General features: G+C 40.8%; 1 protein-coding gene across 3 annotated transcripts in view; it reads right to left on the reverse strand.

The window, feature by feature from the left end:
• Positions 1-21,978, reverse strand: part of syt1 (synaptotagmin 1) — a 161,051-nt gene that overhangs the window by 85,007 nt on the left and 54,066 nt on the right. Inside the window, exon 1 of one of the 3 annotated variants that reach the window (XM_022749479.1) lies at positions 11,638-11,693. The exons of the other annotated variants lie outside the window; for them this stretch is intronic. The gene's annotated coding sequence lies outside the window, so the exon portion shown is untranslated. Of the gene's footprint in view, positions 1-11,637; positions 11,694-21,978 lie in introns of those variants that run through there. 3 annotated transcript variants of the gene reach the window in all.

Consider the following 21,978-nt stretch of genomic DNA (forward strand, 5'->3'; position numbering starts at 1 on the left):
CGCTGGTGTGTTTGTCCTCTCTGTGCTTCCTGTCTGCCTCTCCAGCCACACACTCATTTCCTTGACGGATCATCTTGTATCCAATCAATCCTCTCCCCGGGAAATCCTTGAATTTACCTTCAAAGTGTTTGCTTGTTTTGTCTGCGGATTAATGATGAAGGCATATGAACGGGAACCATCCCACCTGACAGAACTTCTGCCTTCTACGCTCTGTCTGTGGCAAATACTAATACTGTGAGATCTGTGACTGCGGGCGCCAACAGATGTTACATGTGTATTCTGTGAAGAGAGTCAGCGTGTAAATAAAGTGCAGGCTGAATAAAGCACAATGAGACGCAAGGCACTGTTTACAAACACACACACACACACGTAAAAGCTAACAGACATATAGGCAGGACTGAGGCAAAGCAAACAGGGAGTCTGTGTTAATGATTACCAACTAACACCCTGCCTGGACACCGCACAGCTTGCTCCTCTGTACATAAGCTTTGGTTCACTGGCTCTGTGTGTGTGTTATGTTGTGTGGCTGTGGGGGGAATCGATGCAGATATGGTCGGTGCAGATTCGAGGCCCAGCAGTCTTATGGCTTGACCCTAATGAGCAGAGGACGAAGTGCATCCATGCTGAGCATCGCAGGCCATCCTCTGTGGAGAATTTCTGTTGTCTTTCCCAACAAAGTCGGCTAAACACACATCCCAGCACTGCGGAGTCCATCAGCTATCACAGCTAGGGGCTGGGAAATTGCACACCTCGAGGCTTATCTCCCTTCAAAACGTAAACTGTCTAAGAATATAACAGTTTTGGCCAAACAATTTCTCTGAGAAAGAGAGTAAACACTCCAGTTGTTTGAGATTAATGGCGCACTGAACAGGAAAAATGTAAGGCATCTGTGAAATCGCTAATGACCAAACTTGGGTCTTTGAATGCAGATTAATGTCTTCACTGGGCTCTAAAAGTGCAGTGTGTATCCATGTATGGTAAAACAACTAAAAACTACCAGAGTGACATTAAAAAGACATAGGGAAAAAGATTTTCTATTTTCTGCTGGAATGAGGAGAATGAATATATTTCTCCTACATTGGAGCCCTTGCATTCAGATTCCATAAATTACCACTTCATTTTGGTATCTTTGAGAATTCGTGCGAGATATTAGTGCTGTCAACAATTTAATTCTCAATCAAAAGACGAACTGGGTAGTTTTCTGAAGCAGTGATAGAAACGCTGTGGAATCGAGTGCCACCTCCAACTCAAACTTCAAGTAAAAAGACGTCAGGAAATGACAGAGTTGTTGACTGACAGGTGACTTCTGAACAGCGCAGTGTAGAAGAACCACCAGCACTGACACATAACATCAACACGGGGCCAAAAACTACCACGCTGTCTAAGTATTACCACCAGCTCCCAAGCTGGAGGGACCAATTTTTATTTAAAGCCATAATTGTGTTAAATATACCTTTAATTTAAATGTCATTTCAGAGACTATGCACCATAAACAGAACTCCTCTCCATTTCAAATTAGCTTTAGCTTAAAATAATAATGGTCAGACTGAACATAATGACCAAACGGTGCAGCAGTGTCATCAAAAGCTTTTGAATTTTAACAAAATTCAACCCCCTTTTAAGTGTCAACTGCAACGCCCACGTAAAATAAAAAAAAAAAAAAAAAGACAAACATCCAGCATGCCCTTTGCCTGCAACAGCAACTTTCATCATCTCAATTTTTTGGGGGGGGGGGGGGGGGGGCAGCACACATTTCAAAAGAAATGAATGAAATAAAACCATAACAAAAAAAATCAAATCTTTCAAACCGGGGCTCGCAGTGGTCAACCTAACTGGAACAAGAAAAAAAAGAAAGAAGAGAGATCAGCGGGGTCAGAGAGAATGAAAAGGGGGAAATGGCATTTAAGGAAAAAGGTGGGGAAATAAAAGGAGACACAAAAAGGACAATTTCCCAAATGTCAGGAGCATTTGAATGGTCACCTTTGGATACTGTAAATCACTGGGTTTATTCAGCTACTGAAGGTGAAGCTTCAGAACAGGAAGTCGCTTTTGTTAACTTGCCTAGCGAAACCAGTACTGACTAAATTGCTTTTGCTGCTCAACATTCAGGGAAGTCATGGGTATTTCTATCTATCTATCTATCTATCTATCTATCTATATATATATATATATATAATATATGTGTGTGTTTGTGTGGGCACACTGGGAAAGGAGACACTCTCCTGATAAGAGTCAAGCAGCTGCATCTCACAAGGTGACCGCTGCACTTTCAATATGCCGTATAAAAGGAGACATCATCTGCCCATGGCAGCATATTTTGCACTTGCCAATCTTCATCTAAGTTTCCTAATAGGAAACAAACATTTCTGGACTGTCAGTATGTAGTGAAGGGCACCAAATGAGCTGATGCTGTGATTGTTACCAGCCTCATTACATTACATTCATTTAGGAAATGCTTTTGCTTACGCTAATGCTACTGCCACACAAGAACATTAATATTAGAAGACTCTTCGTAAAACCGGTTTTCTTGTGTAGCAACAAAAAGGCTCAATATTTACCACCATTGCCCACCCACATGGCACACTTGGCAGTGCTTTGCATCCTGCAACCTTCATTCACAAAGTCAGCACCAATGGTCAACAATAAACACTGATCTCTGCAGATCAACTGCACTCATTTTGAGACACTGAATGAATCTTACTTTTTGCCCCGTTAATCCATTCATGTTGTATTGCTGTGACCCACCCGGAGTATCCAGTGCTAATTCTCTCTGAGACACAGACATGCACTTCCAAATGGAGGAAAGTAGCCCTAATTACAGCTGATGCTCTCATTTAATCTTTCTTTCTGTCTTTCTCTGATTTCTCTCCCACTCATCCTCTCTCTCCTCTCTCTCTCTCTCTCTCTCAACCACAGGCAGGAAGCTGCCACGAATCACTTGCAGCTTTATCGGTGGATAAGTGGCTGTTCAAATATGGAGCTATTCAGACAACTCTTTTCAATGCACACAGGTGCTCCTTTCACCACCGCCTGGTTTCTCCGACTCACATGCATGCTGCAGATACAGAACTGTACACAAACTCCCACCCCATACACACACACATACAGTGCACACAGTTACACACAGAACACCTGCTAGGGTCAGTAACACTTGGCAATGCCTCTGATGTCACACAGATGTTTGGCTGACATCTGGGTTAGAAGAGGAGCAGAGGAAGCCCGAGGAGCTGCTTGTTTTCCCCAATATCTCCATTTTTAAACTGCTAATAACTCATTAGGTTATTTGGTTACTTAAAAGACCATAACTGTGTGGTTTGAATCTTGAATCTATCAACCAATCCGCTACAAGTTGCAAATACTCTCTGTTAACCATCATTCAAAGCTTGTTATCAACATCTAAGTGTTTTTGTTTGATTTAATTTCCATTTAGTTTTGTGTGTTATGAATGTTATTTCTTTGTCATTTTTCTTAAATGTGTTATTATTATTATTTTGTCAAGTTCTACTGTCATGATGTGCATTTGATTGGTGCTCTGACAACACAAACTCAAGAGTAGGCTGTCAAAATTCATTGCATTTTGTTACTGGAGAATCAATCTTAACTCAATACAAACAAGACATTGTGCATATTTTATATATATTTATATTTTTCATTCTTACATGAAAAGAGTTGCTAAAATCCCTGAAGTCTCTGATGTTGGAGCATCTTTGAATGCACCAAGTAGCATGTTCAGAACAACATGCAAACATGCAATGCTATCAGTGGTGACATATGGTGAATGTGTTAGCAAACAGCTGCTTATTAACACATCCAGCAGACATGTAGCAACATTAGCATTCATTTGGAGTCCTGTTTCTGGCCACCTGATGAACATAACCTCAATATTCACTCCCCCTTTAGCTCTGTTTTGGTCTCCACCGACTCATGTGGGAAATACAGTATCTGGCTCTTTAGCTGTCTCAGTTGTGGGATGTAAACCTAAAACAATTAGTTGAAAAGATGCTAAAAAAGCATGTGATAATTATGAGTGACATCACTTACATTACATGTAGTTATTTTTTTTCCTTTTTTTTGATATATACAAATTTTGATTAGTGCAACTTTAATTGTCTGCAATTTGTAAAAACACGGATCTAAAAACAATGGAACAAGGAGAACACCCAATGTACATTCCAAAGCATCGGACACACTTGCACCACTATAGTACCACGCTGCTGCATCAAGCTTATTTATCTGTTTATTACTTTTATTAAAACATAAAACCCAGCAGAGGCTATGTTGATGACTCCAGCTGTTTCCTGGAGTGTGATTAACATGCTCAGTAGCCTTTACCTCCGCTCCTCCTCCTTCTAACTCCGGTCACCAGGCGCTGCTGCTCACAGAGGTCACATCCTATTCATCCCAGCAGTGATAATTACGACATTGTTATGGAGAGATGAGTGGCCCTTTTGACCCGAGAGTCCCCTTGACTCAGACACATGGGGTGGAGGGATGGCAACGTGAGAGGAATTCATTGAGAATGATGACTGGAGCCCTTTGGACTGAAAGACACACTAAGGCTGACACACACACACACACACACACACACACAGTACAGTACGGAGAGAACACATCTTTCATAAATCAAGCCACCAAGGAGCATCTCTGTGCAGAACAGTGAGCAGTATGTGTTCTTTTTTTTTTTTTTTGGAGGGCCCCTCTATGTCTGGGACGGGATGGAGAAGTCGGCTCTGGCTGTTACAGCGCCCCGGGCCGAGTCTGTGTAGGGGACTCAGAAGGGGGATTAGTGGGGATTTAGAGAGCAGTAATTACCCTTGCCCGTGGAGGGTCTGGTAATTAAATTACCTTAGCAACCCCGTTACCGCCCAGCCACATGGAGCCTCCAAGGTCAGCCAGAGTGAAATTTCACAATATGCAAAAGTTGTTTTTGCATTGTCATCGGAAAACATCCCCTTCTGTCAGACACATTTTTTAGCATATAAATTGAAAGTGTGAGAGGGGACGACATGCATTATGCATCATGTTCAATGTAAATATGTTTTTCTATATGTTTTCTGTATGTTAAAGAAAGCATCATCAGAAAACATAATGCTTTTGTGCAGTTCTCACACAAACAGAAAATGATGGAGCTGTGTGTGTGTTTGGGGAGAGTCCATACATTATGTTACAAGTATAAGTTAACCCTATCACAGCAGCTTTTTTTTTAAAGCACTGTAGTTTTCAAGTGGTGTGATATTATGGAAATGACTTTTTCTGACATGAATCTATGTGGGATGCCATCGGGGATCAGCTGTAAGGCTAACTTCCTCTCTTCTTTTATGGATAGTTGTGACACAGAGAGATTAGTGGTTAAGTGAGAAATGAGCTGAGGTTAAAGACCAGTGGATTTGGAGAAAGAGAAAAGAGACAGAGAGAAAGAGAGAGAAAGAAGGAGAGAGAGAGAGAGAGAAAGAGAAAGAGAGAGAGAGAAAGAGCGAGAGAGGGAGAGAGAGAGAGAGAGATGCGTGGGAGTAGCAGCAGCTCCCACACAGGCAGGAAAGTCACGATCAAACACTGAACAGCACTCGCTCCTCTGCTCAGACTGACATATAAACACGCCAGAAATGCAATCTCACTCTCACTGCATGTATGTGCTCCGAGTTCCTCACTCTAGCAACATCCACAAATGCACATCATCCACTTTAAGTGCCGTTCACCTTTGCAACAAATTCATCCCAATGCCAGTGGAGCTTAGGGTCTGTCAGCAAATTTTATTTTAATTCCTTATTCCCTGACTTGCCCCATGTGTCACCCAACATGAAGCAGCTTCTTCACGACATCTATAGGTGCATAAGCTGCAGCGGCGTGATAACACTCCAAACCCACATACTGTACATGCTGCACAAGCATCCGTGCAAACGCAGATGCACAGTGACATATGGACTTCGACATGTGAGCACATGCACATGCACGCGCTCGACCACAGACCTACAATCGCCACCAGGAAGGGAGGAATCACGGAAATGCATTACCGGGTAATTAACTGCTCGCCATTCAACTACAATTACAAGAAATGAATAGGCTTTTCTCGCTTTAAATTCTGATCACACACACACACACACACACACACACACACACACACACACACATTATTCAGGGCTCCTTCAAATCACTCAAGCTTTACGATGAAGGCACCCAACCTCACCCTTATCTAAACGCCCACTGCTGTATTGGTGAATCTTATGACAGTCTACCAAAATAATGATCCTATTCCACTTGCCAAGTAAAGACCATAGACTATGGTGTGTGAAGTAATTCAGTTAGTCAGGCCTCTGATCGGTCCTCCTGTAAAATAAACTGTTGGCTGAGGGTGGTGTTGATGTAGTTCATTCTGTGACGCTTAAACCTTTTATTTCAAACATTTAACGAGGCAAACAAAAACTAATCACTGGCAATTTTTTTTTTATCATGTTTCTATTCCTAACAATTAAAGTAAACACGATAAAAGATCATTTTAGAAAATCTGTTTACCTCGTCATAATTAACTTATTATTAATACCAACACACTGAAGCAGGCCATTAGTGCAAAGACAGAATTTGTAGATTACTAACGGATTTAAATGACATTAACAAATGAAAGAAGAAAGCTCCGCAGAGTCATCAGTGTAACACTCATCTCCACAGTGATGTTTAGATGTAAACAAAAGGTGATTATTTACTTATAATAGATTCTTGGTTACATTCCTGAATCCAGAATTTTAAATAATCCAGAAGTTTAAATAAACAAGCGCCTAAACTCATCTGTCGTTCAAAGGGTGTCATGCTGTTAATCAGTTCATTGGATTAAGTGCTGCTTTTAGCTTTTCTTGAAGGAAAACACTTTAGTAACAGATTTTCATAATGCATAAGTCAAGATTAAGTGTTAACACTCTTAATAAAGATTAGACTGGAGTAGGGCAACTAAGTATCTTCTGTAATGATTGCTCACTTCATAAATCATTTTAAATGACACACAGAAAATGTCCTTCACAAGTTCTCAAAGCCTAAGGTGACATCTTCAGATAAGCTTGTTTCATCCAACCGGCCGTCCAATAACTAAAGATATTAAATGAAGAATTATATGACAAAAAAAAAGCATCAAATATTCACGTGCAAGAAGCTGGAGCCAGCAGGTTTTTCAAACTGTTGCTACTTGAGCTCTAGGTGAAAACAAAAATGTGATAATTGGAAGTTGAGTATGGTGGCTTCTCATCCTCTTCTCACATACAGTGGTATGGCAGCTTTGAACCAGGAAAGAATAACCGGTCTAGACTCTCAGGCTAGGCTGATTTTTTTTTGCAGCTATAGCCTCTCAGTATTATCTCTCTCTCTCTTTCTCTCTCTCCTTATACTCCAACTGGCTGTCAGTCTACACAGGAAGTCAGTCTTTGTGAGAAACTTTATGAGGAATGAATCCTGACAAAGGTTCTCTGGGTGGATGTGTACTCTGTCTGCGTGCTGATGAAAGCAGTCTGGCGAGATCGGTGCCGCGCTGTTCACAACAGACAGTACAGTACATGGTAGCATGTTCGCTCATTAGGCAGGATTGACTCTGTCTGTCAAGCCCCTGTGTTTAGGGGAGGGAAAGCATCCAGCCATATGTTTCTTGGGACTGCGTAGGATGATTGATGCCCTTATTGTACATCAGGTGTTAAAAATACCAATCACCCAAGGGTTTCTTTCTGTCTTTCTTCATTTTATTTATTTATTTATTTTTTCCCTTTTCTTTTCCACTTCCTGGAAGGAAGCGCGGGAAAGCCGGGAGGTTTGGCAGCTCTCCAGAAGCCAGTCGATCAACAGACATCACATAACGGTACCATTACCTTCCACTGCAGCCCACCGGAACATGTAAAGGACATGAACAGCTGGTGCCAGATACCCTCTATAGCACCTGACGGGTGTGATGCTATCGTCTTGGCAGAATTAGGCCGCCTCGCAGAGCAATAATTACAACAAGAGATCTTAATCTCAAGCGTGAGAATGAAAGCAAAAGTGTGTGTGTGTGTGTGTGTGTGTGTGTGTGTGTAGGGGGGCCTCTCTCATTAAAAATTTGTCCATCACGTAGCCTCTCCGAAGTCACACCCCACGTACCAACGATCCCACCCCCTATTCTCAGCCCCTCAGAAGTCACCTTGACAGTGCCCTTCACGGCCCTCCATCACTAGACGGCTCGCGTGTGACAGTCTTGTTTATTCGCTGCTGAATCACTGAAAGCTGTTTAAAGATGCATCAAAGCACATCACTTCTGTCTTTCATGAGGAAACAAAAATATTTTTTGGTATTACAGCGGACCTCGTTAATTATATTTTCACTTCAATCTTAAGGTAGAAGAAAAACAGGAAGTAATCACATCAAAAAATAAAATAAAATCCAGCTAAAATTACAACAGTTGACTGGCACAACATTTTTTCCAACAACATGGATCTATCTTAATCAAAACACACAAGATGATTCGCACTAGAATTATTTTGCTAATTACACACGTACTGTACAGACAAGAAACTCATGTGTGATTAAAATGACACATGGTTTCAACAAAAAAATAAGCCCTGTGCAGTGGAGGCTCAAGCTGCAGTGAAAGACGGGGGTAAAGGGTGGATGTAGCATCTTCATTTAGCTGGTGTCATGGAGTTCGCTGGACTCTAATGCACTCTTGCGAGCTCTCAACCTGCATTCATTCTCAGGCTAAACTACAAGCCTGAAAGTGGAGTAAGTTATAAAGAGGTGTGATCCTAATGGACGCTGGTGAACTACATTGTTCTGGCAAAGAAAATTGGAGCCTTGCTCAGGAGTACAGAAACAGGAAGTGGAGATACTCTCTTTCCAGTTCGCGCTCCACACTTTACCTCCCTCTCTCCCGTCCTCCGTCTCTCCGTGGAACGGTGCTCTGCCACTTTGGATGTGTCATGGGCAATAAGGATGAAAAATTGAACTGCTCTTTGGGTCCCCAGTTGGCATGCCGGCTTCGTCCTCCACCTTCACAAGCCTGGAGGAGCCCGAGCTACGACGCTCACAAAACAAAATGGGATTTAACAAGGCCAGAATCACTCACAATGCCTCAGTAAATAGCCACTGAACCCTGCCTGAACCAGCGTTGGCGGTTGAATACGGACTTTAACATAGAAGTGTGGAGTGAGAGGATGCCGTTTGACAGCACAGGGAGGATTGCAGAGGTTTAAAGCCATGATAAAATACAAGCCAAGCAGCCAGGTTGTATCAAAACTAATATGCCAGCGTCAGCATGGATGAAGTCTCTGCTCCGCCACAGTGGAAAATATGATCTCTAGTAACTCTAATCTCTGTCAATGCACCGTTTCAGCTAAAGCCGAACCTAAGGCTTTTTCTTTTTTTTTTCTTTATTGGATTTCCGCTTTTTGAGTCAGACTCTTGAGGATGATCAGTGACATGTAAAGTCTGTGACTTCTTTTACATTGTAAATACACCAAATGTATCAGAATATGAATGCTGAGCGTTGCACAGTAACTTCAAAGTAAAGTACATCTCACGGTTGGTTGTCATTCCAGTAAACTTTGGTTGGTATCGATCACATTTATCGCTCTACAAACTTCTGTTGTTTAAATTAATGAAACTGTAATTAGATATTAACAATCCTGTTACAATTTAGTCACTTTAACTGGATTTCAGGTCTACTATTATCGTTGTATATTTTATTTCATTTGAATTATTTTGTTCTGTCTAACTTGCTTTTATCCTGGTTTTTATTTCTTGTTGTTTTTTAATGTCATTCTCATTCATTTCTTGTTCTGTGTAAAGCACTTTGAATTACCTCAGTGTTTGAAATGTGTTTTATTAATAAGGCTTTGTTCTGTTGTAATGCATCAAACAGAAAAGTGCTAATTGCACTGAGCATTAATGTGATCATTTTACGCAGGATTTTTCATCCACATTTTCCATATTGTCATATGCTGTACACTGTTACCAGAAGAATTCCCATTAATATCATTGATGTTAATTTTAGCCACATTACCCAGCCCTTGCATTTTGGGATTTTAGATTGGGAAGAATTATTTCTATTACAGATAAAGCCGAGTAGATATATTCAAATGTCTGTCTACTGTCATGAAAGGAAACTACAGAATATGCACATCTCAGAATCAGATTAATGATCTGTCAGTCGGCAAATCAGTTAAATGACTAATATTACAGCTCTACGAAAATACATTTACGCTCACATCAGCAAACCACACAGCTTTGAAGTCACAGCACAAGTATAATAGACAGGATTCATGTAATTGAAGGTATCTAGGATGGCTTCTAGTACGACTTAAGGTTTGATTGCTACTGGCCTTTTTCATTTGCTTGGACTCTTAATTGGCTATAATTTAGTACAATGTGTTATATGATGATGAATACGATTTTAATTTAGAGAAAAGTTTCACTGTTACTAACAAATCAAACATTAATACAACCAGTTACATTTCTATTGGCCGTAAAAGCAGCATTAAGAGAAGTTCCAACTAGGACTTTAACACATTTCCATATCAATATTCATGTGGGCATGTGTTGATATGAAACAACAAAGTCCCAAGTCTCATTCTGTACTTAGTATTCAGCATGAGAAAGAGTTACCATGAGATTCCCAGACAACACATGATTCATCCCGTTTTTCTTCTTCTTCTCGTCCTGATAACGTGGCTGGTACGATGACAGGTGGATGTACTGTATAGTCGGGCTTGTGATTCTAATCCCCTCTGAGATAAGGTAAAATCAACATGACATTATTCAAACCATATGTCCTGTACCCATAAGCAACGTATTGTCACAGCGTGAAGACGAGCGGATGGCTGCGCTTGCCGGGGAAACAAACTGCACGACTGACAGCTCGGCGGTTTTTCCGGACCCTGCATCTACACAGTGGGTGCATCCATAAATTGGTCCTCCAAGCAGTGTCCTCCAGGGTCAACGCAGACTTGCTAATTTTTTATTCATATTTTCACAGTGTCAGCCTCCCTGTGAGTTTGTAGTACACTTTGGGTTTGAGCTGAGTATGTTCCAATAAAATAACCTTTGATTAAACCAGTAAATATGCAGCTAAGCAGCTTCAGTAATTCCACACAGAGTAAATAATTCTTTTTCGAACATATGCTGTTGCATTTTCATCCAAGTAGAAAAAGTTAGGACACATCATCTCCCATAATCATCTACCATCTGTAAAATAAATTATGATAATATATAATATTCTAATGAACCCAGAAAGCTGCCATTTTAATCATGTTCTATTTAGAAGTGTACCCAGCAAGATATAGGATGGTAAGGCTGTTTATAGCAAACATGCTAAGGGTTTAAATGAGGTTTAAATGAAACTTCACTGACATCCATGGAGAAAACCAGAAGGTTACATCAAGAAATTGGAGAAAACTTCAAAGGAAAATAAAGAAATAAATATGGACATAACATAACAAAATCCTAAAACACTGGTACGGATTGGACCCCTGAGATTTGGAAACTCCGTAGTAGAAAAAAAAGAAAAGGAAACCCTGCATTCGTTCTGCTGCGGGCCACTTGACGCTGACCCTGCCACTGCAGACCACAGGCACTACAGTGAAAACAGATGTCTGCTGCTCTGTGTTTCCATTGGTAAAAGGAAGAGAGACTCACCTTTAACTCAACAACGCCTGCCGCTGTGTCTCTTTAAATGCTACCTCCTCGCTCACCGGCAGACGCTCCGATCTAGAGGAGATGGAAGAAGACCATGTTTGCACAAATGAATGAGAAACTGTCTGTCGTGTAATTCTTTGTTTGGTATAATGGTAACTAGCTGGTTAAACTAGACAAAGGGTTGTTGGTGAGATGTGTTGTACTGTAAATCCATTTGAAGATCTTTCTGCACTAAAACTACTCTGAAAGAAATGAACAACAGGTGCACAAGACAAAGACACCAAAGCTGCTTTGCAACTGAAATCTCCAAATAATCAACATGCACAATGGGCTCAAACAACTGTATCCAAAGAATAGACGCAGATAAACAAGCCTACGTCTTCTGCACCTGTTGATTGTTCCATCGGTTCAGTAATCTGCACCTATCAGCTGTGGGGTGGCAAGATCTCCATTATCGATGAACTGTTTTCATAGACAATTGGCTGTAGTCAGGGGCCCTGTACTGAGAACAGCTGGGGATCTAGTCCAGACAGATGCTGAGAGGGGTGGGAAGATTTCCAGGGCAGTACATTTCTCTCATAAGGCTAATAATGTTCTGCAAAGCATAATTGCTTTTAGTGCTGGACCGAATAGTCTATAATTCATCAAATGCTAGTTGATTGACAGCTTCTTAAATGTGAGAATTTGAAGAAGTTTCTGTTTTATGGCGTTGAAAACTGTGAGCTTTGGATTGTTGGATGGACAAAATAAGCAATGCAATGTGATTTAAATACTCAAGAATTCAATGATGTATCCAAAAATGATAGATTAAGTGATAAAGTAAATAAGTATGAGTTGTAATAACACTTTATCTTGGGTAAGATCCAAATCAAAATCTGAAGTGCTAAACATGGCTAACACAACAGAAGAGACACATAAGAGATACAGTTATGTTGTGAATGAAAACACAAATCTGTTTTTTCTTTAAACCTAATTTAGGCTTCCCCTTGGTCCACTTTGGTTTTACACTCCAGTCTCAATTGAAGCTTGACATTTAAATAAACTACAGCACTGTACACTGTTTGCAACTATAACCCATCCATTAGTTCGCCTACAGCGTTGATAGTTTGACCTGGAGAAATGGAAAACGTTGATCCTCTGGGGAGCATGAAAGTGTTCAGTAAATAGATTTCTTGTGTATACATAGAAATTTGGGCATGATGGTGGCGTAAGAAAGGTCAGTGGGTCCTCAGAATCAATATGAATCACCCTTTGTGGACTGGAAATGTGCCCATTGGTTTTCAGGATATATTTTCATGGACGTGTCTGTCAATGGTGAATTATGAATGGAAGGTCAGGAGGCCACCAAAGTCAGTGTGAATCATCCTATCGAGACTGTGAATACCCACAACAAATTTAATATAAATTTGGCCACTGGTTTATGAGATATTTTGTTGGAAAGGATGTTGCAAGATAAAAGGTCAAGCAGCTTCCCAAAATTATTATGATTCATCCTCTAGGGACCATGAATACTCATCCAGCCGAACGAATGTCAAGGCAATCTAACCAGTGGTATAACTCAACCAACGTCCCTGTCCTAAGGCACAATCACTAGTGGTTAGAAAATGGAGGCGATGAAACAATCATCACCACTTTGTTCTGTATCTGTGTGAATGTGCTACGACTGATTCTGATTGCCATTCATTCTGAAAAGTGTATTTATCGACCGACTGATGCACAGATTAAACGCTGTTACCCCTTACTTGGCAGGAGCATAAAGGAAAAGTATTTCCAGAGAGCGCATTCATTCACATTTCAATGAAACTGTCATGTCTTATCAGAAAAACTGAATGAAAAGTGAAAAGGTAAATAAATTCCACTTTACACAGCTCTGCGTCACTCAATTTCAGTTACAAACCCACGAGAACCTTTACTGCTTGTGTTTGTGGGTGTACACAGCCCCTCTTCATTTTTCCTAATAGCACCATATATTAGCTGTATCCTGGGTTCATACTGGGGACTGAAGGGCTGCTCGCACCGCATTCACACGCTTTCCAGCTGTTCTCACATGTATGTGAGATGTGTCGCACACAGAGAGTTCAGGCTGTGGTGACAACGAGTCCCGTTACAATCATGTGCACAAATCGACGACGCGTCACCGCTTGAAATGCGCCGCTAAATATGCATGCATAACAAATAGCATGATCGGAACACAGTGAGCATGTCATCGTGATATCGGTCACTAGCGGCTGAGTGTTTGCCTTTGTGACTTTCAGCAGCCATCTGCACAAGTTCCTGTTTCCTGCTGTGTTTTCACATTTGCTCCTCCAATCCTTCTGCTCATTGATTCTGATCATAAAATACTGGGACTCACAATAACAATTCTTCTTCTAAATACCTCTCTGGTTGGAGGTATTAGTCCACCTCACTGTTGCTCTCTTATATTTCCCTGGATACATGAGACTATAACTCTCTGCAAAGAATCCAAAGACCCAGATTTATAAAGAATGCACAAATACTACATTTGGTGACACCTGTCACTGATTCATACCTGCTCAACTGGACATATAGTCATTAAGGGGCAAGTAAGGACGTGTCAGGATTCATAAAGTATAATATCCTCCAATAACGATTTAGATACCTTTGAACAACAATAATACAAAAGTACAAAAACATCAAAACCACTGGTGAGAAAGGATCGAGTCTGACCAAACGTACAGTGTTGGCGAATGTATAATGATCATGTGTCTTACTGGTTAGATGTGGCAGCAGAGATAAGGTTTTTATTTTAGTGTTATTTATTTGGGAAACCTACCAACTGGGCTGAAAAAAGCACGACAGATATTTATTACACTCACTACTAACAGTGAGTAAAAAAGCAATAAGCAGGAAGTGGCAGAGCAAAGAGTCAGTAGCAATCCCTGAATGGATAGAAATAGTTCAGAAAATTTATGTTATGGAACGACTCTGAAATGATTTCTTTACTGCGCATTATTTGTTTTCTTTCTCTCGGTGGTAGAGCTGGCAGAATGGACTTTAAGTTATAACTGAGTGGAAGCTCCGACCTTTCACAAAGGTTTTCTAGCTTTGTGTGAGTTAGAGTCACGGATCATAAACTCCTCTATGATCTTAAAGGACAATTGTGGACAGAAAATACCTACTGACTTTGATACTGCACTGTAACCCTTTTCTTTTCTTGTCTTTTAAGCATTTCACATTACCCATGATGTTTTCTTTTAGTCGATAGTTAGTAGATATTCCACCCAGCTGGCTTCTATCATTAACTCACTTTAAGTAGACTATAAGAATAGAATCTCAAGCAGAGACTAATTTAAAAGATGAAATCCCTGTGAGGAATATGGACCCCAGTCAGATGTTGGCCAATTTCTGAGGCTGCAATCATGCAACCACATCCCATTCCCCAACCCTACCTATCGGTATCACTGGCAGAAATGACATTCATTTCTCCCACAGCAACCCCGGATATGGCAAATGTAACATACAGCACAATCTCCATGCTCAACAACCTGTGCAGTAGCTTATGTAACGACATGATGAGGAGGGAAAGGACGCAATCTTTAGATCTGAGTGTAGACGGAGAACCGGTCGAGGGGGGTGGGGGGGTGGGTGACACTCGACAGGAGAGATATTACCACCGTAATCTACACTGAGAGGGTGAGCTGTAGAGCAAGCTGACCTTGAAGAGTTTAACCTGCCAATCAAAAGAGTGTTCCTCCTCTCTGACAGGCAGCGAGGCAGAAAGCAAAGCCCCAGATATGTCAGCTGGGTCCAGATGTATAAATGATGTGGAGACACAAAAAGAATATGTGCACCACTTTCCACACTTGAACTTGGCTGCGATTTAAAAAACGGCAGAATGTGCTTTGTGTTATGTAGATTTTCATGCATGTTTTACAGCAGACTGTAGTTTGAAGGCGGTGGCTGTGGCTGTGACGCTAAACCTCATGAGCGGGCGCTAGTGGTGGTAAAACACAGCTCTCTCATTCATTTGGATGGAGCCAGTCTGCCAACACATGGAGAGGTGGTGTTGGGTCAAAACAGCGCAGGGTCGTCGTGCAAAAAAAGTTGAACCACGATCAACTTTTGCTGCAATGCAGCACAATCCAGCAAGGTGCTACGTTAAAACCAATCACATATATGCAGAAGCACATTCCTGGCGGATTGCTATGTAACACCACATTTCCTCTGTTACCTCTGTAGCATCACTACAAAAGTTAAAGTAGTTGCCGCCACTGTGCAGCGTTTTGGCATCTGATAAGCTTCTAAACGCATTAATCAAACTGGACTTCCTGGATCATATTTCATGCCTCACCGGTATCTTAAACAACACCACCAACACATCTAGTGTGGCTAAAAAACAGCAGCAACTGCCTTGAAATGCGGGGGTACTTAAAAATAATGAGCTGCACGGCTTATCCATTTACCAGCCGTGTAAGAAAATGATACTATGAACCATCATTAAGGCTAAGAGACATCTCTCCTTCCTCTCTCAGTTTGGCTTATTTTGAATATTTTGTGTCTAAAGCAATTTTTTACATTTCCTCCTGCCAAACAAATATAATTAAAGCATATATTGCTTAATAATTAATATATTTCTGTGCTATGAAGGCAAAACACAAGATGCATTTTATAATATAGAAGACTTTAATCTTACCCATGATTAGAAACCTGCAGCCTTATTAGCTTCTAGCCTAAGGCTGCATTGTTAACAGCCAACTATGCAAGACAAAGGCAGGCTGTCAGAGAGGAACCTTCCCTCTATGAAAGTCAATGTACAGAATCTTTAACACAACAGATAACGTTAAAGCCTGAAAATCATTGAGGCCAAGAATATAAAACAGATTTCACATTAGAAAATCTATTTGTGAATGAATGAAGAGGGTATTGTTAGATCCTTTGTGCTTCAGCATACCATCCATGTGTCTCCAACTACAAAATGCCACTGAAGTGTTTGGCAACTGTTTCCCAGCATGCCCCGCAACAACCGTGCTCCACTGTACAGTACATCTACATAAGGCAAATCTCTATGTGCATAGGTCTCCATCAGGCTGACCATCTGCTCAGGGGAAGATGCAGTGAAGATATCTAAAGCTGAAATTTCAAAGCCAGTGTACAGTAGGTCTGTAAATATCTACATTGCTTCATGTAACTGCTTTTTTTGCTGCATCTGCCTCCTCCATTACATTTAAATAGTAAAAAAACTGAAATTCAACACTTGATTTAACTTCCAAAAGAGCTGACTGGATTTAGCAGGTGAGGAATATTATGCTATATATAATGTTGTGACATAAGATGTCTGACTCCCGTGTGATTTCATGACACTACATGCTGTTGTTCCATTTCTACTCATTCCTTGACATCTTCCTCCGTAAGCGCTCCTCCACCCTTTACCGTCACCCAGAAGAGTTGTTCTGTTGTCCATAATGAAGTTTTATTCAACACTGCACTCGGTTTGCTGAAACTACTGAATGATAGTGAACTATTAATGTTACGGGGTGCAGAGACTGACACTCGACGATGGAACGAATAAGAATAAGAAAAAGAAGAAAAAAAACATGACATCCAGAAGAGAGAGAGAATGTGACTTGTGTTTTATCATTTCTGCAGTTCTATTTTTGCAAGGAAAACTCACTCAGTATTCCAATGTGACTCTTACCCCCTATCTACCATCACTACACCCCGCCTTCCACCAAAGAGCTTGAGTCAAGTCGTGGATGCTGCACCTTGGTAAGATGCAGAGTCTTGTAGGGATTAGTGGATGAGTTATTCTGTTGTGACACAACTGCAATCCTCTCCCTCTGCTTTTGATGGCCGCTCACTGGGAGAGTAATTATGAACCCCAGAGATCACTTTGAATAGTGAACTCCCCTCGTGCGGAAGCAAAAAGGCCGCTCTATATTTTAACAACAGAGCTGTCAGAGCCTGAACCTTAGTCCTCTTAGACAGAAGATGTGAAAACTATTTAGTTTTTATTATATCAGTTCATGCAGTTTGACTTGTGCCTCCCACGGTTTCTGTGATGCAGCTTTCGCGGGGCCACCCTTCACCTTCCAGTGACGTCACGCAGATTTGTGTGCACACATGCCAAGCTGCGAGGCCATCTCCAGCCATGTCTCCTTTCAAGACATGAAAACAGGGATCACAATATCTCCAGCGTGGGCCTTTATCCCTGTGGCAGTGTGCTGTCCCGCGCAGACGCTGCCCTCTGAGCAAACAAGATTACCTTGATGAACAGAGGCAGGCTTGTTTACTCCCTGTGTCAAGGTACTTTGGGGGTGACTCACCGACAGTAAGGAGAGGAAACTTTAGAAATGCGACGCAGCTCTTTCTAAAGAGGACTGATTCAGAGTTTAAACCGGGTTCACGAAAAACTGCTGCTTCTCGGGTCACTGTAGGGTGACGGCCAATTATGAGTTCTCATGAACTTTTGTTCTTTTTTTGGTCTCATTTGTCATCTTATCTGTGTTTATTAATTTCTTCATAGCTCCGCCCTAAAATGACCTGCTACGATTCTGCACAGCAAAAGAGTTTCAGTGGGTTTCAGCAGTCTGTATCTCTGTGGTGAACCCTGTCTCTTACACATTATCTTCTAATTACATAGCAGTCGTGTAGGAAATGAAATTGCCAACATAACTAATTATGATTACTTCCAAAAAAGTCTTTCCAATGAAGGTAGTGTCATGTTCTTATACTGCAGTGAACTGGGCACATAAAGCTCATGACTAACTTCAAAGAACAAGGCTTGTATTATTGTAGTTTCCAACGAATATCCAAACAATATTTTCTATCAATGGACAGAGTATTTTCCCTTAACCTGTCTGTGGCACTCAGCCTCGTGCCCATTGGTTCCTACTGAATGTAAACCTCTGCTCAGTCATTCATTAAAACACCTGGGTGTTTTTCAAATATTACTGAAACAGGAGGGAATTGTGCTTTTGTCGGGGACCATTTCCAGTCATGGATTAATACATACTCAGTTGTCTATAGTGAGTAATCACAGCACCAGGATGCTGTATGTATGTAGGATTGTTTAAAGCAAACTACAGCTCCAGGGTTCTTGATAATGAGGAAACATGGCACCCAGTACAACAGTGTTTCTCACTGATGCGTTTTTAATAGTATTTGGAAAACAATCCAGTTCTCTGGCACAGAGTAATAAGCTATTAGGCTTTGGCTACACAAGCAATACTTGTTTATAGCACAAAGTCACTTAGTTTAGTTCTTTGTGGAATTTGTGCAACAACAACAAAAAAGTGTTGAGACATGTTGCCAATGGACGCTACATGCATCATTATCTTGATAAAAATTAGTTGTACTATATATGTACTATAATCTTCTTTCTTTCTTTTATTCATGCACATATATATGTACTTTCACAAATGGCGGTCAACAAAGGGCTGATGGTGTCTTCCAAACAGACAATAAATGTTTTGAGGTTAGTTATGGACATTTTTTTAAAAGTCAAAGGTTTGAGTCTGTTGGTGCAGCAGCAATACAAACCACAAACCGGTGAGTATTCCCATGTGGTGGATACATGCCGCTATACAGGCCAATGCTTGGCCAAGCAATGTTTGTCATGTCACTAAGTCTGTACCACTCACTCTATACAAACATTGTTCATGGACTAGACCAGTTTGGGTCACACATGATCATGATGGATGTCGACATGTGTCCGGTCTGCTGTGCGGTTGCCGGAGCAGGAGAGATAGCTGTGCGCTTGGTTGGCAGACCGCCATTTGAGAGCTGGCCTCCATCTTGACTAAGGATGGCTGATTCCTATCTCATTCTCTGTAATTCCCCACACTGGTTTATCCATCTACCGGAGGCAATGCTCTTATAGCTACCTGTGGTAAGATGATTGTTATTCTTACACATGCCTGAAGCATGAGGAGGGAAGGTGGGTATATCATAAAGAGAATGGAGATGGATATGGAGATATAGGATAAACAAAGCTTGTACCACTTCACTCAAGATATTCAGCGGCTTTACAAGAATACAGATGAACTATGACACATCAGGGGATTTATGACATGCTCATATTAAAGAAAACAAAACAATGATGACCCATAAAAAGCCATTCATTGCCTCAGCAATATCGTCATTTTGTCTGCAGCTCACTGCACAACCTGGAGGGGAGAGCACATCATTTACAGGAAATAAAAAAATCATCACAATTCTGGTCCGCTGTTCGTACAAATCTACAAATTCTGCAAAAAGTAAGTAATTCAAAAAGAAGCCCTTGCAGATCATCAAGCATGGTATACAAACAGGATAAGATTTATAGATGAACTCATAGCCAAACACTGCAATTTCAGTGTTTCCTGTATGATTTTTTTAAGTAGCGGGGGATGCATGAAGGAATCTCCACTTCCTGTATCCTTCATTTGATATTGAAAGATCTCTGCAAAGTCGTGTAATCACGACTTTGTGACATTTCATAAGATTCTGAAGCAGCAGTGGCAATAATACAGAGGAAGCAATCTCATCTATTTTGTGCTTTTCATACAGTTTGTTCATGTTCTTATTCAGTATTAGTATTAGTATTCAGTATTTTACATTTAAATAGCATGACAGGTAACACTTTCCTGACTTCATGTACACTGTACATAATGTCAAAACAACCTTGTATTGGAAGTGTAGTTCCTCAGTCAGCTACGGTAAATGTCAGAATGACTAAGTGATGTCTGAGAGATCATGAATTCTACTCTTCTCAGGTTCATCACAGCAGAGTGTAAATCATAAAGCCGGAGCAGGTGTGTCTGCTCTCTGTGGAGCACTGTAGTGTATGAACCGCATTCATGTTTACCTGCTACAAGGGCCAGGCAAACTAAACTAGGCCAGAGGGGGGTCGTCTCCATGGTGACAGCAGCAAAAGAACCAGATGAATTTGTGTGATGCCTGCTTCTAGAAGTGTTTTTTTTTTTTTTTTTTTTTTTTTTTTTTTTTTTTTTTTTTTTTTTTTTTTTTTTTTCTTTCTTTTTCTTTTTGTGGAGTATTATGGGAAAATAAACAGTTGACTCCAGTTGCTGATTCATAAAACCTCGATCTTCGCTGCTTCCTTTTCTGAAGGGTAGCAATCTTTGCCATGTTTGGAACAACAACCTTCAGAGCAGGAAAAAAAAGAAAAGCACACTATCATTAGAGCATCTGTGTCCGTATTTAAAATGTATCCCCAGATGGGTAGTTATTACCTTCACAGAGTGTAAGTTTTCTGCACTTAAAATCATAACTCTGCAATGTCATATCACATAGAGAAAATCTGCAACTGCATGACCTTCTTTATAAGTGCCAATGAGTTTAGTATTAAGACCGGGAGTATTTTAGTTGAGGAACTAAAGGTCACAAAGCGTTTCTCCTCCTGAATATCTCAAAGCTCATGTTTCATATGAATGGAAAGTAAATGCTCCAAATGTTAAAAGAGGTGCCTTTGGACTCAATTCATGTATTCATCCCTGACATCTTTTTTAATATAACCCATGCACTGAGGCCACAAAATGAAGCCTAATGCATTAGCATTACAAAAAAATAAAAAAAATTGCCACAGCACTGTCTTTAATGCACCTCTCCAGCTTGGGTTTTCCAGTAGAAGATCAAAGCTGGTCTAGGCCTGTAAAAAGCTTGACTTTGGGGGCAAAGGGGTTCATTGACTGCAGCTCCTCTCCCCTGCCTTTGAGGGTCCAACTGGGCTTTCATTTACTCCTGCTGCCTCACTGCTATTACCAAGAGTAGAGTAGATGCCCTGAAAGACGCCTGCGGCTTTTTCATCTTTAAGTGCAAGGGGACGTGGTGTGCTTGGATACTACTACTACAAAAAAAGAAATCTGTAAATGCTGTAATTTTCTTCATATTACAGTATGATTTAGAAAGAGGTGGTTATCTTGGTGGTGCAAAGAAAACACAACAAGAAAGTTTAGGGATCTGCAGAGAGGGCCAGACTGCAGTGTCAAGTTGACCCCAATTATGGTGCATGTGTGATTTTGTTTCTCCATTGATTGAGAATCTTTCAGGCTTTCATGTTCACTGGGTTGATGAGAGTTAAATGTGTTTTTGATTATCCACTGTGTTCATGGTTGAACATTAATCCTTGTGTTGCTGAAAACTTTCATTCACCTCTACAGTCCATTTCTGTTTGAGGATTAATCTGACGTCCTAACAACTTCGATATGATGATATTTCAGCTTTACTCTGGCAAGATTCCTCAGCTTATCCGTCTAACAAAGCAGCTTGTGAGCACAGCTTTTATTCTTGGAGGTGTGAAAAACCTGACGTAGTTTTCATAAATAACAGCACAGTCTTCGGAGGCATTTTGTTACCTAGCAACTCGACTGCAAACCTACTTTG

The sequence above is a fragment of the Seriola dumerili genome, unplaced genomic scaffold (genome assembly GCF_002260705.1).
Source record: "Seriola dumerili isolate Sdu_G_001 unplaced genomic scaffold, Sdu_1.0 BDQW01000138.1, whole genome shotgun sequence".
NCBI lineage: Eukaryota > Metazoa > Chordata > Actinopteri > Carangiformes > Carangidae > Seriola > Seriola dumerili.